Source organism: Mus musculus, chromosome X (assembly GCF_000001635.26).
Source record: "Mus musculus strain C57BL/6J chromosome X, GRCm38.p6 C57BL/6J".
NCBI lineage: Eukaryota > Metazoa > Chordata > Mammalia > Rodentia > Muridae > Mus > Mus musculus.
In genome coordinates, this window is record NC_000086.7 from 79971963 (window position 1) to 79988515 (window position 16553).

Sequence of the window (16553 nt, forward strand, 5' to 3'; positions counted from 1 at the left end):
CATATACACATTTCATCCAAAATCATATTACATTAAGAACTATATCCACAAGTTTATTCTTATATAGGGACAATGATTTTGCCATGAGATTATGCATCAAATTATCAAAATAGTGGTATTGAAAATGATCATTGCATTCAAATTGAAATTATCATATTAGAGATTATTCACTATTTTGAGAGTTGACCATTTAAAACTATCTATCTTGTATCTAGTCTAAAAGAATGCCATTATATAATGGACTGTCTTCCCATTTTTAGAATCCAAGAGAAAAAAAAACTTGATATGAATTAATTTGATGAATATAGTTATAAATGCCTTTTGGCATTTATGTTTTTGATAATTGAAATTGACTTTCTTCATATTGCATTGTGTAATGACAGTTTCTACTTATTATCAGTTAAAATAATGAAGTAAGAATTACTCATTAATTGGATTTATTTTCAATGTAATTGATAGTCTAACACAATCTAAATATACAATGCCTAGACAGTTAGAATACAAAAGTTAATTAATTTTTCAAACTAATTTTGTCAGCTTTACACATTAAGAAGCATGATCACAGAATCTGGAAATAGAGCCAGCCGTGTTGGCACACGCCTTAAATCCCAGCACTTTTCAGGCAGAGGCAGGCGGATTTCTGAGTTCGAGTCCAGCCTTGTCTACAAAGTGAGTTCTAGGGCGGATTTCTGAGTTCGAGTCCAGCCTTGTCTACAAAGTGAGTTCTAGGACAGCCAGGGCTATACAGAGAAACCCTGTCTAGAAAAACAAACAAAAACAACAAAACAAACAAACAACAACAGAATCTGGAAATAGTTTTCCAAACTGTTGCTGTTTTTAATGTATGTTTAAATATAATAGATGTGAAATTATTTTTGATAGCACTTTTGATGGTGTTTAAATTACTATATAACTACTGTTATTTTTCTATAATTTTTATTTCAAAGTAAGAAAGTAGAGAGTAATAACACTTATTCAATAATTTTTTTGAATTATAACAGTAACTTTCAATTGCCTATTTTTTTAATTATGAAAAGTATCAAGCCAATAAAGAATCCCACTCATCGATTCTAGAGGCACTAAAGTATTGTTTAATTCAATTTATTTAACTCACTTCAGCACTCTATGACAAGAACTGTCAACACAATGTTGGCATTTCAACCCTTTGCTATATTTTGTTTGTTGACAATGGTAGCAATGTTATTGCTGTGCCAAAATAATTTGCTTATCTTGGGTCCCATCGCACCCTGCTCCCCTTCTGTCAACTGTTTTACAATTCCATCTGTTCTCATCCTGACCTGATAGAATGTTTTGAAGAATTACCATGTTACTTTTTATTTATTTATTAAATATTTTCTTTATATATATTTCTAATTTAAAATGCTATCCTGAAAGTTCCCTATACACTCCCCGCCCTGCTCCCCTATTCACCCACTCCTGCTTCTTGACCCTAGAATTCCCCTGTACTGGGGCATATAAAGTTTGCAATACCAAGGAGTCTCTCTTCTCAGTGATGGCCAACTAGGCCATCTTCTGCTATATATGCAGCTCTGGAGGAACTGCTTGGTTCATATTTTTGTTCCATCTATAGGGTTGCAGACCCCGTCAGCTCCTTGGGTGCTTTTTCTAACTTCTCCATTGGGGGTCCTGTGTTCCACCTTATAGCTGACTGTGAGCATCCACTTCTGTATTTGCCAGGCAGTGGCATAGCCTCATACGAGACAGCTATAACAGGGTCCCTTCAGCAAAATCTTGATGGCATATGCAATAGTGTCTAGGTTTGGAGGCAGATTATGGGATGGATCCCCGGGTGGGGTAGCCTCTGGATAGTCCATCATTTCTTCTTAGCTGCAAACTTTGTCTCTGTAACTCCTTTCATGGGTATTTTGTTCCCTATTCTAAGAAGGAACAAAGTATCCACCCATTGGTCTTCCCTCTTCTTGATTTTCTTGTGTTTTGCAAATTGTATCTTGGGTGTCCTATGTTTCTAGGCTAATATACACTTATTAGTGAATGCATATCTAATGACTTCTTTTGTGATTGGGTTACCTCACTAAGGATGATATCCTCCAGATACATCCATTTGGCTAGGAATTTCATAAATTCATTCTTTTTAATAGCTGAGTAGTATTCCATTGTGTAAATGTACCACATTTTCTGTATCAATTTTTCTGTTGAGGGACATCTGGGTCATTTCGAACTTTTGGCTATTATAAATAAGGCTGCTATGAAAATAGTGGAGCATGTGTTCTTATTACCAGTCGGAACTTCTTCTGGGTATATGCCCAGAAGAGGTATTGCTGGATCTTTTGGTAGTAGTATGTCAAATTTTCTAAGGGACCTCCAGACTGACTTCCAGAGTGGTTGTACAAGCTTGCAATCCCACCAGCAATGGAGGAGTGTTCCTCTTTCTCCACATCCTTGCCAATATCTGCTGTCACCTGAATTTTTGATCTTAGCCATTCTGACTCGTATGAGATGGAATTTCAAGGTTGTTTTGATTTGCATTTCCCTGATGATTAAGGATGTTGAACATTTTTTCAGATGCTTCTCAGCCATTCAGTATTCCTCAGTTGAGAATTCTTTGTTTAGATCTGTATCCCATTTTTTAATAGTGTTATATGAATTTCTGGTGTCCAGCTTCTTGAGCTCTTTATATATATTGGATATTAGTCCACTATCAGATTTAGGATTGGTAAAAATTCTTTCCCAATCTGTTGGTGGCTTTTTGTGTTATTGACAGTATCTTTTTTTTAAATTAGGTATTTTCTTCATTTACATTTCAAATGCTATCCCAAAAGTCCTCCATAATATCCCCTCCCCTTCCTCCCCTACCCACCCACTCCCACTTCTTGGTCCTGGTTTTCCCCTGTACTGAGATATATCAAGTTTGCTTACCAAGGCCCCCATCATTGTACTGAGGCAGATAGAGTTTGCAAGACCAATGGGGCTCTTTTCCACTGATGGCCTACTAGGCCAACTTATGATACATATGCAGCTAGAGACACAAGCTCTGGAGGTACTGGTTAGTTCATATTGTTGTTCCACCTATAGGGTAGCAAACCCCTTTACCTCCTTGGGTACTTTCTCTAGCTCCTCCATTGGGGGCCCTGTGTTCCAACCAATAGCTGACTGTGATCATCCACTTCTGTGTTTGCCAGGCACCGGATTAGCCTCACAAGAGCCAGCTATATCAGGGTCCTTTCAGCAAAATCTTGCTTATGTATGCAATGGTGTCTGCATTCGGAGGCTGATTATGGGATGGATCCCCGGATGCAGCAGTCTCTAGATAGTCCAGTTTTTTCACCTAAGCTCCAAAATTTGTCTCTGTATCTCCTTCCATGGGTGTTTTGTTCTCGATTCTAAGAAGGGACAAAGTGACCACACTTTGGTCTTCATTCTTCTTGAGTTTCATGTGTTTTGTAAATCAGTCTGGGGGTTCCTCAAAAAATTGGGCATAGTACTACCATAGGATTTTGGAATACCTCTCCTGGGCATATATCCAGAAGATGTTCTGACTGGTAATAAGGACACATGCTCCACTATGTTTTAGCAGCCTTATTTATAATAGGCAGAAGCTGGAAAGAACCCAGATGTCCCTCAACAGAGGAATGGATACAGAAAATGTGGTACATTTACACAATGGAGTACTACTCAGCTGTTAGAAACAATGAATTTATGAAATTCCTAGGCAAATGGATTGATCTGGAGGATATCATCCTGAGTTAGGTAACCCAATCACAAAAGCTATCACTTGATATGCACTCACTGATAAGTGGATATTAACCCAGGAACTTTGACAGTGTCTTTTGCCTTACAGAAGCTTTGCAATTTTATGAGGTACTATTTTTTTCATTTCTTGATCTTACAACACAAGCCATTGCTGTTCTATTTAGGAATTTTTCCCGTGCCCATATCTTCAAGGCTTTTCCGCACTTTCTCCTCTATTAATGTCAGTGTCTCTGGTTTTATGTGGAGGTCTTTTATCGACTTAGACTTGATCTTTGTACAAGGAGATAAGAATGGATCAATTTCCATTCTTCTACAAGATAACTGCCAGTTGTGCCAGCACCATTTGTTGAAAATGCTGTCTTTTTTCCTACTGGATGGTTTTAGCTCCCTTGTCAAAGATCAAGTGACCATAGGTGTGTGGATTCATTTCAGAGTCTTCAATTCTATTCCATTGATCTACCTGCCTGTCACTGTACCAGTACCATGCAGTTTTTATCACAATTGCTGTGTAGTACACCTTAATGTCAGGCATGGTGATTCCATTAACTTCAGTTAATGTCCATGTATCTCTGTTTAGTTTCTTTTTCCAGGATCTGTTCTTGATGAGAGTGGGATGTTGAAGTCTTCCACTATTATTGTGTGAGGTGCAATGTGTGCTTTGAGCATATTCAGAACTGCAAGTTCATCTTGGAAGATTTTACCTTTGATAATTCTGAAGTGCCCCTCCTTTAATTTTTGATAACTTTTGGTTGGAAGTCAATTTCATTCGATTTAAGAATGGTTACTTCAATTGTTTCTTCAGACCTTTTGCTTGGAAAATTGTTTTCCAGCCTTTCACTCTGAGGTAGTGTCTGTCTTTTTCCCTGAGGTGGGTTTTCTGTAAGCAACAAAACATTGGCTCCTGTTTGTGTAACCAGTCTATTAGTCTATGTCTTTTTATAGGTGAATTGAGTCTATTGAAGTTAGGAGAAATTAAAGAAAAGTAAATGTTGTTTCCTGTTATTTTTGTTGTTAAAGTTGGGATTCTGTTCTTGCTGCTTCTTCTTTTAGGTTTCTAGAAGGATTACTTTATTTTCTTTTTCTCAGGTGTAGTTTCTGTCCTCGTGTTGGTGTTTTCCCTTTATTATCCTTTGAAGGGCTGGATTTGTGGAAAGATATTCTGTGAATCTGGTTTTGTCATGGAATACTTTGGTTTCTCCATCTATGGTAATTGAAAGTTTGGCAGGTATAGTAGCTTGGGCTGTCTTTTGTGTTTGCTTAGGGTCTACATAACATCTGTCCAGGATCTTCTGGCTTTCATAGTCTCTGTTGCGAAGTCTGGTGTAATTTTAATAGGCCTGCCTTTGTATGTTACTTGACCTTTTTCCCTTATGGCTTTTAATATTCTGTCTTTATTTAGTGCATTTGTTGTTCTGATTATTATGTGTTGGGAGGAATTTCTTTTCTGGTCCAGTCTATTTGGAGTTCTATAGGCTTCTTGTATGTTCATGGGCATCTCTTTGTTTAGGTTTGGGAAGTTTTCTTTGATAATTTTGTTGAAGATATTTGCTGGCCCTATAATTTGAAAATCTCCATTCTCATCTACTCCTATTATCTGTAGGTTTGGTCCTCTCATTGTGTCCTGGATTTCCTGGATGTTTTGAGTTAGGGTCTTTTTGCATTTTGCATTTTCTTTGATTGTTGTGCCCATGTTCTCTATGGAATCTTCTGCACCTGAGATTCTCCCTTCCATCTCTTGTATTCTGATGCTAATGCTCACATCTATTTTTCCAGATTTCTTTCCTTGAATTTCTATCTCCAGCGTTGTCTCTTTGTGTGTGTGTGTGTGTGTGTGTGTGTGTGTGAGTGTGTGTGTGTGTGTGTGTTTAATTGTTTCTACTTTTATTTTTAGGTCTTAGATGGTTTTGTTCAATTCCATCACTTGTTTGGTTGTGTTTTCCTATATTTCTTTAAGGAGTTCTACCTCTTTAGCAGTGTTCTCCTGTATTTATTTAAGTGACTTATTAAAGCCATTTTTTGATGTCCTCTACCAGCGTCATGAGATATGATTTTAAATCTGAGTCTTGCTTTTTGGTTGTGAGGGGGTTCCAGGACTGGCTGAGGTGGGAGTTCTGGGTTCTGATGATTGTGAGTGGTCTTGGTTTCTGTTAGTAAGATAATTACCTTTGCCTTTTGCCATCTGGTAATCTCTGGAGTTAGTTGTTATAGTTGTCTCTGATTCGAACTTGTTCCTCCTGTGATTTTATTAGCCTGTCAGCAGACCTGGGAGTCTAGCTCTCTCCTGAGTCTCAGTGGTCAGAGTACTCTTTGCAGGCAAGCTCTCCTCTTGGAGGGAGGTGCACAGATATCTGGCATTCGGACCTGCCTCCTGGCTGAAGATGAAGGTCTGAAACAGGGCCTGTCCCAGAAGATGTGTTGCCTCTACAATCTGCATGCTCACCTGCACAAACGGGTCCCCGAGGGACATGGGACACAAGATGGCTCTCTCACCTAGTCTGGTGGTCAAAGCCCTCCTGGGCAGACACCTCTCATCTGGCAGGGAAGGTGCCTGGATGTCTGGAGCCTGAAATGAAATTCTGTCCCAGAATCTGTGTCACTTCTGTAGTCTGCACTCTCACCTGTACTGACTAGTCTCAGAGGGACCGGGGACCCAAGATGGCTCCCTCAACTGCTCTGGCCAAACCCGCTTGGGCGGACACTTCTCCTCTCTTGGAGAATGTGCCTGGATGTCTGGAGTCGGAAATGGGGTCTGTCCCAGAAGCTGTGTCACTTTTGCTTGTCACAGAAGCTGTGTTGCTCCTTCAGTCCATTAGCTCACCCTTCACAGTCTGTGAGCTGACCTGTGCAGACAGGTCTCTGAGGAACCCACCATGTTACTTTTAAAATGAAGAAACATTTCACTACAGTGAAAGTATCTAAAACTTAAAATACATAAATAAATAAAAGTTTCTTTCCCATCAGTGTTACATGGAATTCATATTGAAGTCTGTATTTATGGTTCTCCTTCCAAACTCTAACAGAGTGTCTGTATTTAATGTTTACTACTAATACAGAGAAGTATAGTTTCATATTCTTTAACATTTTTTTCTAAATAATCTCTGCCTCAAAATCTTATCATGTAATTTCTGTTTTCATTGGTAATCATCACTTCCCCTAATATAGTAAGAAGCTATTTAACTGTAGAAATAGAAACTGTTATTTTCCTCTATGGTGTATGTTTCCAATAGAGCTTTCTTTTATGGATTTAGAATGCACTTATTGTAATGCTAGACATTTTGATCTCTTGCCTAAAACATTCAGGAAGCAATTTAGTGTTGAAGAAGTGACAATGAGTCTCTATCTATGTTTTATTATCTATGAATATTATTTCAATTCTTAACCAGTCTAATCGTATTATTTTCTGTATAATATAAAGTGCCAAAAGTTTTTTTAAAGGATTTATTTATTTACTTACTTACTTATTTACTTATTTATTTTATGTATATGAGTATACTGCTGCAGTCTTCATACACAGCAGAAGAGGTCATCAGATCCCATTACAGATGATTATGAACCACCATGTGGTTGCTGGGAACTTTTATTTTGTCTTTTATTTTTTTCCCCAGAGCTGAGGACTAAACCCAGAGCCTTACACTTGCTAGGCAAGCACTCTACCACCGAGCTAAATCCCCAACCCCAAAGTGCCACAAGTTTTACTTTGTGAAATACAAGAAATTTAAAAGATATTTTTTCACTTTAACGTCACTCTTTTTTTCTATGTAAAACAGTGAAATAACTTAAAATTAAAGTATTTAACATGGAATTTATTAAAATTGAATTGTTTCAATTCAACTCAAATGGAAACGGGAAGAAAAACTAAAAATTGAACATGCTATTATTTACTATGTGAATATTTTTGAAAATATGTGAATTTTTATATATGTATGTATATATATATATATATATATATATATATATATATATATATATATGTTCAGCATGCTTGAAATGCTTTCCTAGATGTTACCTTCTTAGGAAGACATGTCTTATATTTGTAAAATACAAACATAAACTGTTATTTGTTCCAAGAAAAGCATGTGATCAAATCAATTAGGTAAAAATTGAAATTTGAATGTCATCATATAGACAGCTCATGAAAGTATGATAAAAAGAATGATAAAATGCTCAGTTGTTTAGTAGTCACAAGAATAACTTAGGAGATGAGCTTTTTGTTGCCCCATTTCAACTATTGTCCTGAAACTAATGATGATCTGTTTTCTATTGACTACATCTGGATGAATGAGGAAACATGTTCTAGAAATTATTAATCTCAGTCTGGGGCTTCTACCCAATGTTTGGCCATTTTGTTTTGGGATAAAATGCACATATAACCTTATATTTATAATAAGCCTAATCATCACAATTTCTGGGAAAATATATTCCCTCTATTCTATTAAAATTTACTTTCCTCTTAATAACCCAGAGTTATAACTTCCTTTGTTTCATCTAGGCTTTACTTAACTCCAATTGGCCATCACTTTGGGCCATGTTTTTCTGACTCGCTTAACATATGGCGGCTTTTCTCTCCTTCACCATCCCCCCTCATGGTTCTTCTCCTTCACCCAGGTCATTCCAAACCCACCTACCTTTAATCCCTTGAGGAGATTTGAAACATGGTGAGGTTATATAATTTCAAAGTTCACCACCTGTGGCATACTTACTCCAGCATGGCCACACTCCCCTCTTAAACCTCCCTGATCAGTGTCCTCCAACTATGGACCAAGTTTCAAAATCTGAGCCTAGGAGAGCCTTCTTTTTGACAAAACAAAAGTGAAGTTGACTGTGATTCTAAATTCTTACTCAAATTGAAGTGGCCTTCACCATCCTTTCATTGTCTGCGATTGAAAAGAATGTTTGTATTAAATATAAAGACTTAGTTGTAACTGAATCATAGAATAGAAATATTTATTGAAAATATTAAAGTATTAATACTAATAAATTAAGAATTATAAATACAGACCTAGGATTAAATTAATATGCCAAGTCCAAAAGTGGTAATATTTGAGCAAATGTTGGTAGTACCTTAAAAATTTCCAAAGGAAAAATAAATTTACCAAGTTTTTAAAAGTTTTATTTATTTATTTTATGTTTTTAAAGATTTGTTTATTTATTTATTTATTTTATATATACACGAGTATACTGATACTCTTTTCAGACACACCATATAAGCACATCACATCCCATTATAAATGGTTATGAGTCACCATATGGCTGTTGGGAATTGAACTCAAGAACCCTGGAAGAGCATTCAGTGCTCTTAATCGCTGAGCCAACTCTTCAGCTCCAGCAAGTTTGAATAAAGTTTTAGATCTACTTTCTGTAAATTTTTCAAAGAAACTATGAAAGTTGATATCTCACTCTCCATACAGCTGCTTGCCTTTAATTAGAGAATTTCTTCCAACCAAAGTAAATATCTTAAGGATGATTGTAGAAATTGTGTATTTCACTGTAATTGTGCCAAATAATTTAATGATATGTAACTATTTCAAAATAAAAATATCTATTAATTTTCCATAGGCTTTAACATATAATTGGTTACTAAATTCCTGTGCTCTCTTTGGGGCAGGCATAGTATATAAAAACTTAAATAAATTCGAACAAACCTATGGAGCAGTTATGGATATTGGGACTGATTCCTCAATACTTAATACTGAGAAAAGTCTTGGTCTCTACTTCTCTGAATTAGTTAAGTAAGTGTTATTCTTTCTAAAAAATATTTCACTCAGTATCACATTTTTGGATTTTTATATCATTTGTATTTAAAATATCCCCAATTAAAGTTTGGGTTTAAGGCTCACACTGGTTCCAGTGTACCCAAAAAATATATGCACATATAGATGGTAGTGCAACTGTGTTCTGTCTCTTCATCGAAACTACGCCATTTGGGAAGAACAATGAAATCTTTGTAACATCTGTAAGTAGGCCTCTAGACCTTCCCTATGGCATAGTCTCCTTTATATGAATGTTTGATTTTTGGCAGGTTCTTAGTCTCCCCAAATAGGGTATAAAAACAAAAGCCTGAATCACCATTCAGCTTTCTCTGGCGTAACCTCAATAGGCAGTTAAGGAACTTCATTCTAGTCTTTTTTTTTTTTTTTGGTATTTTTCTCATTTACATGTCCAATGCTATCCCAAAAGTCCCCCATACCCTCCTGCCACTCCCCTACCCATCCATTCCCACTTTTTGGCCCTGGCATTCCCCTGTACTGGGGCATATAAAGTTTGCAAGTCCAATGGGCCTCTCTTTCCAGTGATGGCCGACTAGGCCATCTTTTGATACATACGCAACTAGAGTCAAGAGCTCAGGGGTACTGGTTAGTTCATAATGTTGTTCCACCTATAGGGTTGCAGAACCCTTTAGCTCCTTGGGTACTTTCTCTAGCTGCTCCATTGGGGGCCCTGTGATCCATCCAATAGCTGACTGTGAGCATCCACTTCTGTGTTTGCTAGGCCCCCGCATAGTCTCAGAAGAGACAGCTATATCTGGGTCCTTTCAGCAAAATCTTGCTAGTGTATGCAGTGGTGTCAGCGTTTGGAGGCTGATTATGGGATGGATCCCTCGATATGGCAGTCTCTAGATGGTCCGTCCTTTTGTCTCAGCTCCAAACTTTGTCTCTGTAACTCCTACCATGGGTGTTTTGTTCCCAATTCTAAGAAGGGGCAAAATGTCCACACTTTGTTCTTCGTTCTTCTTGAGTTTCATGTGTTTTGCAAATTGTAACTTATATCTTGGGTATTCGAAGTTTCTGGGCTAATATCCACTTATCTAGTCTGAAAGGTGGGAAGTTAAAAGTCCATGACCTAATTTGATATTATCAGAAAGGTTGATGCCAGAGTTCATCCTACAGTGTTTCCCAAGAGTAAATCATTATTACCTGAAACTTTTCTACTAGGTTGAGATTTCTTTGTATTTTAAACTGAAAAGAACATATTTGTAATTTTTATTGAAATTTCAAGTTTTCCTGTTTTTGAATATAATGTCAAGTTATGTAAGGCAAGAAGAAAATCTAAGAGATTCAATACCGTATAATTCCTTGTTTTCTAAGGTCTATAGTCTGTCACCTTTTATCCATCTTTTAAATTTCCATGTATAACTTTGTTCAAAGGATTTTACCATTGCCCAGTGAAAGAAATAGGATAAAGTATATTTAATCTAAATCTTTGAGAAAAAGAAATATATTTTCATATTTGTTAAAATTAATTATAAAATAAGATAGATGACATTAATTTCCTTTAGCATCTTTTTTCATAGATTTATATCAGAAGTACAATAGAGCTCAGAAGTATTGGTTTACTATATATACATAAGAGAAAGGTGGCTTTCAGGATGCTTCATAAATGCCTTTCAAATGCTCTGTTTTCTACCTTTATCTTTAAACACCCAGGAAATATTCTAGATTTTTACGTATCAGAGTTTAAGATTAAGATTGATAAAATAGTGTGAAACGCTGTATAGTGAGTACTAGTTGGCTTCTTAAACTTTCTTGAGCCATATGCAAAGCTGCTAGTCATATCCTGTCCTATTATTTGTTTGAGAAATCCCCATTGATATGTACTGTTATCTTAGTACAAGAGCTCCAAGAAACTATATTTAACGTATTGATGAAGTTTTGCACGTGGGATGGGAATAGTCAAAAAGGTCAATAATCCCACACTGAAGAAGATATAGTGAGTTTGAAGCCTAATTGACAACATGATGAGTTTCAGGCCAACGAAGACTACACAAACAAGACCCTGTTTCAACAACAACAACAACAACAACTACAACCACAACCACAAAATCCCACATGAATATAGCTTTTCGACAATGGAATGATTATAAATGAATAAATCTCATTTTCCGGTAGTACATATTCAATAACATATTACAAATTCTATAGTCTATCTTGTTTCAGACATTTTAATACACAGGGCCCAACATGGATTATAGCAATATATTTTTATTGAAGACATAGAATATTTAATAAAATATCAAGTCTACTATAAGAGGGACAGTCACTCCTCCAAATAAAAAAATATTCAGCAATATCCTATAGTGTCCAAAAATGGAATTACTATACAAAGGGAGTACAATATCCTTTCTAGGTAGTTTATGCTAACAAATCAAAAACACAAGTTTCAGGAATGGGTTATTTGTGCTGTTAACCAATGGAGTCATATAGTCTCTAAACATTGTAGAGTATTGTCAATATTCTTGGCTACCTTCCAAAACTTGATGATAATGCCCTACCGCTGAAGATATATAAATACATCATAGAATATAGTGAATTTGGGCTTATAGGATAACAACTCCATTTCAGAAGCCATCAGTCATTAGTGAGAAAGTTTTCTAATTGACAACCTTTATCTCAGGTAGAACAACTTTAAATATTTTGAAAATTATTCATAAATAGTATTCATGAATACTATGCATATAATGTCATAATGAGAGGATTACTTTACAATGTAAACTGACTTAGGTATGTCTCAAAATAAAATGTTTAGAAGAATGTGTTAAAGATTCAAGTTAAGATTTCATAAGAGATTGAGTGGCATTATGTCTGACACACAAAAATGTTTATTTTTAATATTTCTGAGAACTATATCATATTCACATGTTCATAACACATTAAACATATTTTATTTATAATAGTGATGTATTCAGATATAAGTGTTGATATTAATAAATATGCACCTAGGTAGATTCTTGGTAATTCAATAGGCTATATAATTTGTAATTGATACTTAAATGACAAAGACTCCAAATTTGTGAAACTGAGAGAGAAATTTAGGAAGCATTAAACCATAAGTAAATGAGAATATTTTGACATGAATATTGAGATGGTTGTTTTTGTCTAAATTCTGAAAGTAATTAACTTTTAGGGAGTGTGGCTAGAGGAACATTCACTTCTATTTTCTAATTCGGTTTGTTAGCTTGATGTTGCTTTATACAACTTAGGTAAAGAAATGTGGTCCTGGAGATTTTTTCTCCATACCTTGGTAAATTATAGACATAATTGACTCAGTTTGGCTAATTTCATCATTTATGCATAAGTTATTTGTATGTAATTGAAATGAGTCTGGGGCACAGTGAGAAAAATGAACTACAATGAACTTGGTGGGATAGAAAAATGGGCTACATTCAGAAGCAGAATTCAAAACCACTAGCTCATTCTCTTTGTGTAACTGAGTTATAAAAACAATCCACAGTTTCTTGTGTTGTCAAGCTCCAGAGATGCTAATTAGAGATGCTAATAGTAACTTTACTATAAAAGGTTTATTAAGAGTTGGTACTTACACTTTTAGAATTTAATTTTAGATTTAAAGAAAAGTACATTGGAAGACAAGTAACGTCTCTAAATGTAGATCTCCCAGGTTAAGGGATTCCTATATCCAGTGTTGAAAAAAAAAGGCTGATTTTTAGTCATAATTCATAGGAAAAACCTATTATCCTATACTGGTTAATGATATGAAGGTTTTTTTTTTTGGTTTTTTTGAGACAGGGTTTTTCTGTGTAGCCCTGGCTGTCCTGGAACTCACACTGTAGACCAGGCTGGCCTCAAACTCAGAAATCTGCCTGTCTCTGCCTCCTGAGTTCTGGGATTAAAGGCATGCACCACCAACACCTGGCTATGAAGGTTTATTTTTAATAGATTTTTTAAAGTTTTATTTAACTTAAAGAATCAAAGAATATAATTTCAATTATAAAATAAAATGAAAGCAATGTGCTTATAAAATGCATGAAGTATAAATGTATTAGAAAGCTACATGTATGGATTAATGTATGCAAAATATATAAAAGTAGTTCAGCTATTGATTATTTTTAAATGTGCTCCATACCACTGTATGAAATAAGTTTAAAATGTCAAGAATGGATAATGACAAGGTAGAATTTAGCCTTTATTTTGTGGTCATTGATTTTCACTCTCTAGGAATGCAGATATGTAATTAAAAGTCATTTAATCTTGACACATGATTAAGATAATCCTAGTTAATTTGATTAATATAAATTTGAAAGTATTATGGAATATATCCAATACATTCTTTTACTCTGTAATTTACACTTAAATATTTTTATGTTAGTTATTTGCATTCAAATCAGGTAGGATAACTTCTAGTTCTACCCAAATTGAAGAAGCACTCCCCTTATCTCAGATATATCCTCTTACAATTTATATTAGTTACTTTTCAACTGCTGTGATAAAACACCATGGCCAAAAGTGACTTATAGAGGTAACATTTTATTTTGGTTTGTGGTTCCAGGGGTGATAAAGTCAATCATAATAGGAAGGCATGGCAATATGCAGTAGGCGTGGCAACAAGACATACCAGGTGCCTATCAGCAATAGGCATGTGCTAATAACAGGCATGTATTGGTAAGCCTTACACCTCTCGGCAACAGCAACAGTATTGGGGTTTGGTATATGCAGACAGGATGGATCCCCATGTGGGGTTGCACCTGTATGGCCCTTCCTTCAGTCTCTGCTCCAATTTTTGTCCCTGTCTTTAGCATCCTCACAAAGGCAAATGGGAGGGGGGAGAGGGCAGATGTAGAAGGGAGGGTTTGTGGAGGGGTAATCGGGAAGGGAGATATTATTTGAAATGTACACGAAGGGAATGATTAACAATAATATTTTAAAAACTTAAAATAAAATTCAAGATATTAAAATTAAAAAAACAACAAACAACCACAAAAAAAAAACAACAAAAATTTCACCTCATGACTAATATCTTGAATATAAGAAGTATAAGTAAGCTCTGAATGGTAAAATGAAAGTGGGAAGGATAATGGAACCTGAGAAATAGCACAGAAGGAAGTCTCCTCAAATTTCTTATTGCATCCATATGTCTTAAACATAGTACCACAGAAACCTCCAATTCAGAATCACCAATTAACAGAAAATAATACTGAAGTCGAAATATAAGGGTTCTTTGGAAAGTAAGTTGGATGGTGTTTGGCTGGGGCACACAAGTGAAGGGACGTTTCACTAAAGTCGACACAGATGTGGAAGGCTAAGGCATACTCTTGTTTTTTTTAATATTTTTATTAGGTATTTTCCTCATTTACATTTCCAATGCTATCCCAAAAGTCCCCCATACCCTCTGCCCCACTCCCCTACCCACCCACTCCCACTTTTTGGCCCTGGCATTCCCCTGTACTGGGGCATATAAAGTTTGCAAGTCCAATGGGCCTCTCTTTCCAGTGATGGCCGACTAGGCCATCTTTTGATACATATGCAGCTAGAATCAAGAGCTCAGGGGTACTGGTTAGTTCATAATGTTGTTCCTCCAATAAGGTTGCAGATCCCTTTAGCTCCTTGGGTACTTTCTCTAGCTCCTTCATTGGGGGCCCTGTGATCCATCCAATAGCTGACTGTGAGCATCCACTTCTGTGTTTGCTAGGCTCCAGCATAGTCTCACAAGAGACAGCTCTATCTGGGTCCTTTCAGCAAAATCTTGCTACTGTATGCAATGGTGTCAGCATTCGGAAGCTGATTATGGGATGGATCCCCGGATATGGCAGTCTCTAGATGGTCCATCCTTTCGTCTCAGCTCCAAACTTTGTCTCTGTAACTCCTTCCATGGGTGTTTTGTTCCCAATTCTAAGAAGGGGCAAAATGTCCACACTTTGGTCTTTGTTCTTCTTGAGTTTCATGTGTTTAGCAAATTGTATCTTATATCTTAGGTATTCTAAGTTTCTGGACTAATATCCACTTATCAGTGAGTACATATTGTGTGAGTTCCTTTGTGATTGGGTTACCTCACTCAGGATGATGCCCTCCAGGTCCACCCATTTGGCTAGGAATTTCATAAATTCATTCTTTTTAATAGCTGAGTAGTACTCCATTGTGTAAATGTACCACATTTTCTGTATCCATTGCTCTGTTGAGGGGCATCTGGGTTCTTTCCACCTTCTGGCTGTTATAAATAAGGCTGCTATGAACATAGTGGAGCATGTGTCCTTCTTACCGGTTGGGACATCTTCTGGATATATGCCCAGGAGAGGTATTGCGGGATCCTCCGGTAGTACTATGTCCAATTTTCTGAGGAACCGCCAGACAGATTTCCAGAGTGGTTGTACAAGCTTGCACTCCCACCAACAATGGAGGAGTGTTCTTCTTTCTCCACATCCTCGGCAGCATCTGCTGTTACCTGAATTTTTGATCTTAGCCATTCTGACCCACCGGTGTGGGGTGGAATCTCTAAAGAGTGTTTTCCTGAAGCACACAGAGGAAAGAGGATGTTCTGCTAAAGCAAGCATATGAAAAGGCACCTGATGAGAGATTATTTTCTAATGACAGGCATGTATTGGTAAGGCTTACATGGTGTAGTTGAGCCACATTTGTCAGGATTCCATGGAGAAAAATGTACCAAAAAAGCTTCTGGTTGTATACTGCAATTTGTTGCCACTTCCAAGGAATTGGGCTGATTGGGATGCACATGCTGAGGCAAGACCTGTGCTGAGGCCAGGCCTGGGGAGGAGGCATGATGTTTAGAGTGTATAAATGGGACTCCATGGAGTGCCTAAGACTGAACTTGGCTTGCTGGTACAGCTAGCTGTGCAATATTTGTGGGTTTCCCATCTTTGATGATCTTTGCTTCTCTGAGAGAGGGAGAGCTAAGAAATTCTCCTGGTATTCCTGTTTGTCTCTCCTACTTATTCAAGCTAAGGCTGAGGCCTGGCTGTCTCTGCTAGGTCTTGTCACCACTGTTGTCCACCTGACTTTACTGAACTGGATTGCTGGTGTATCCATGAAGTGTTCTTGAGTGAATTGAGCTGCAGCAGCCTGCTAACCTGTGAA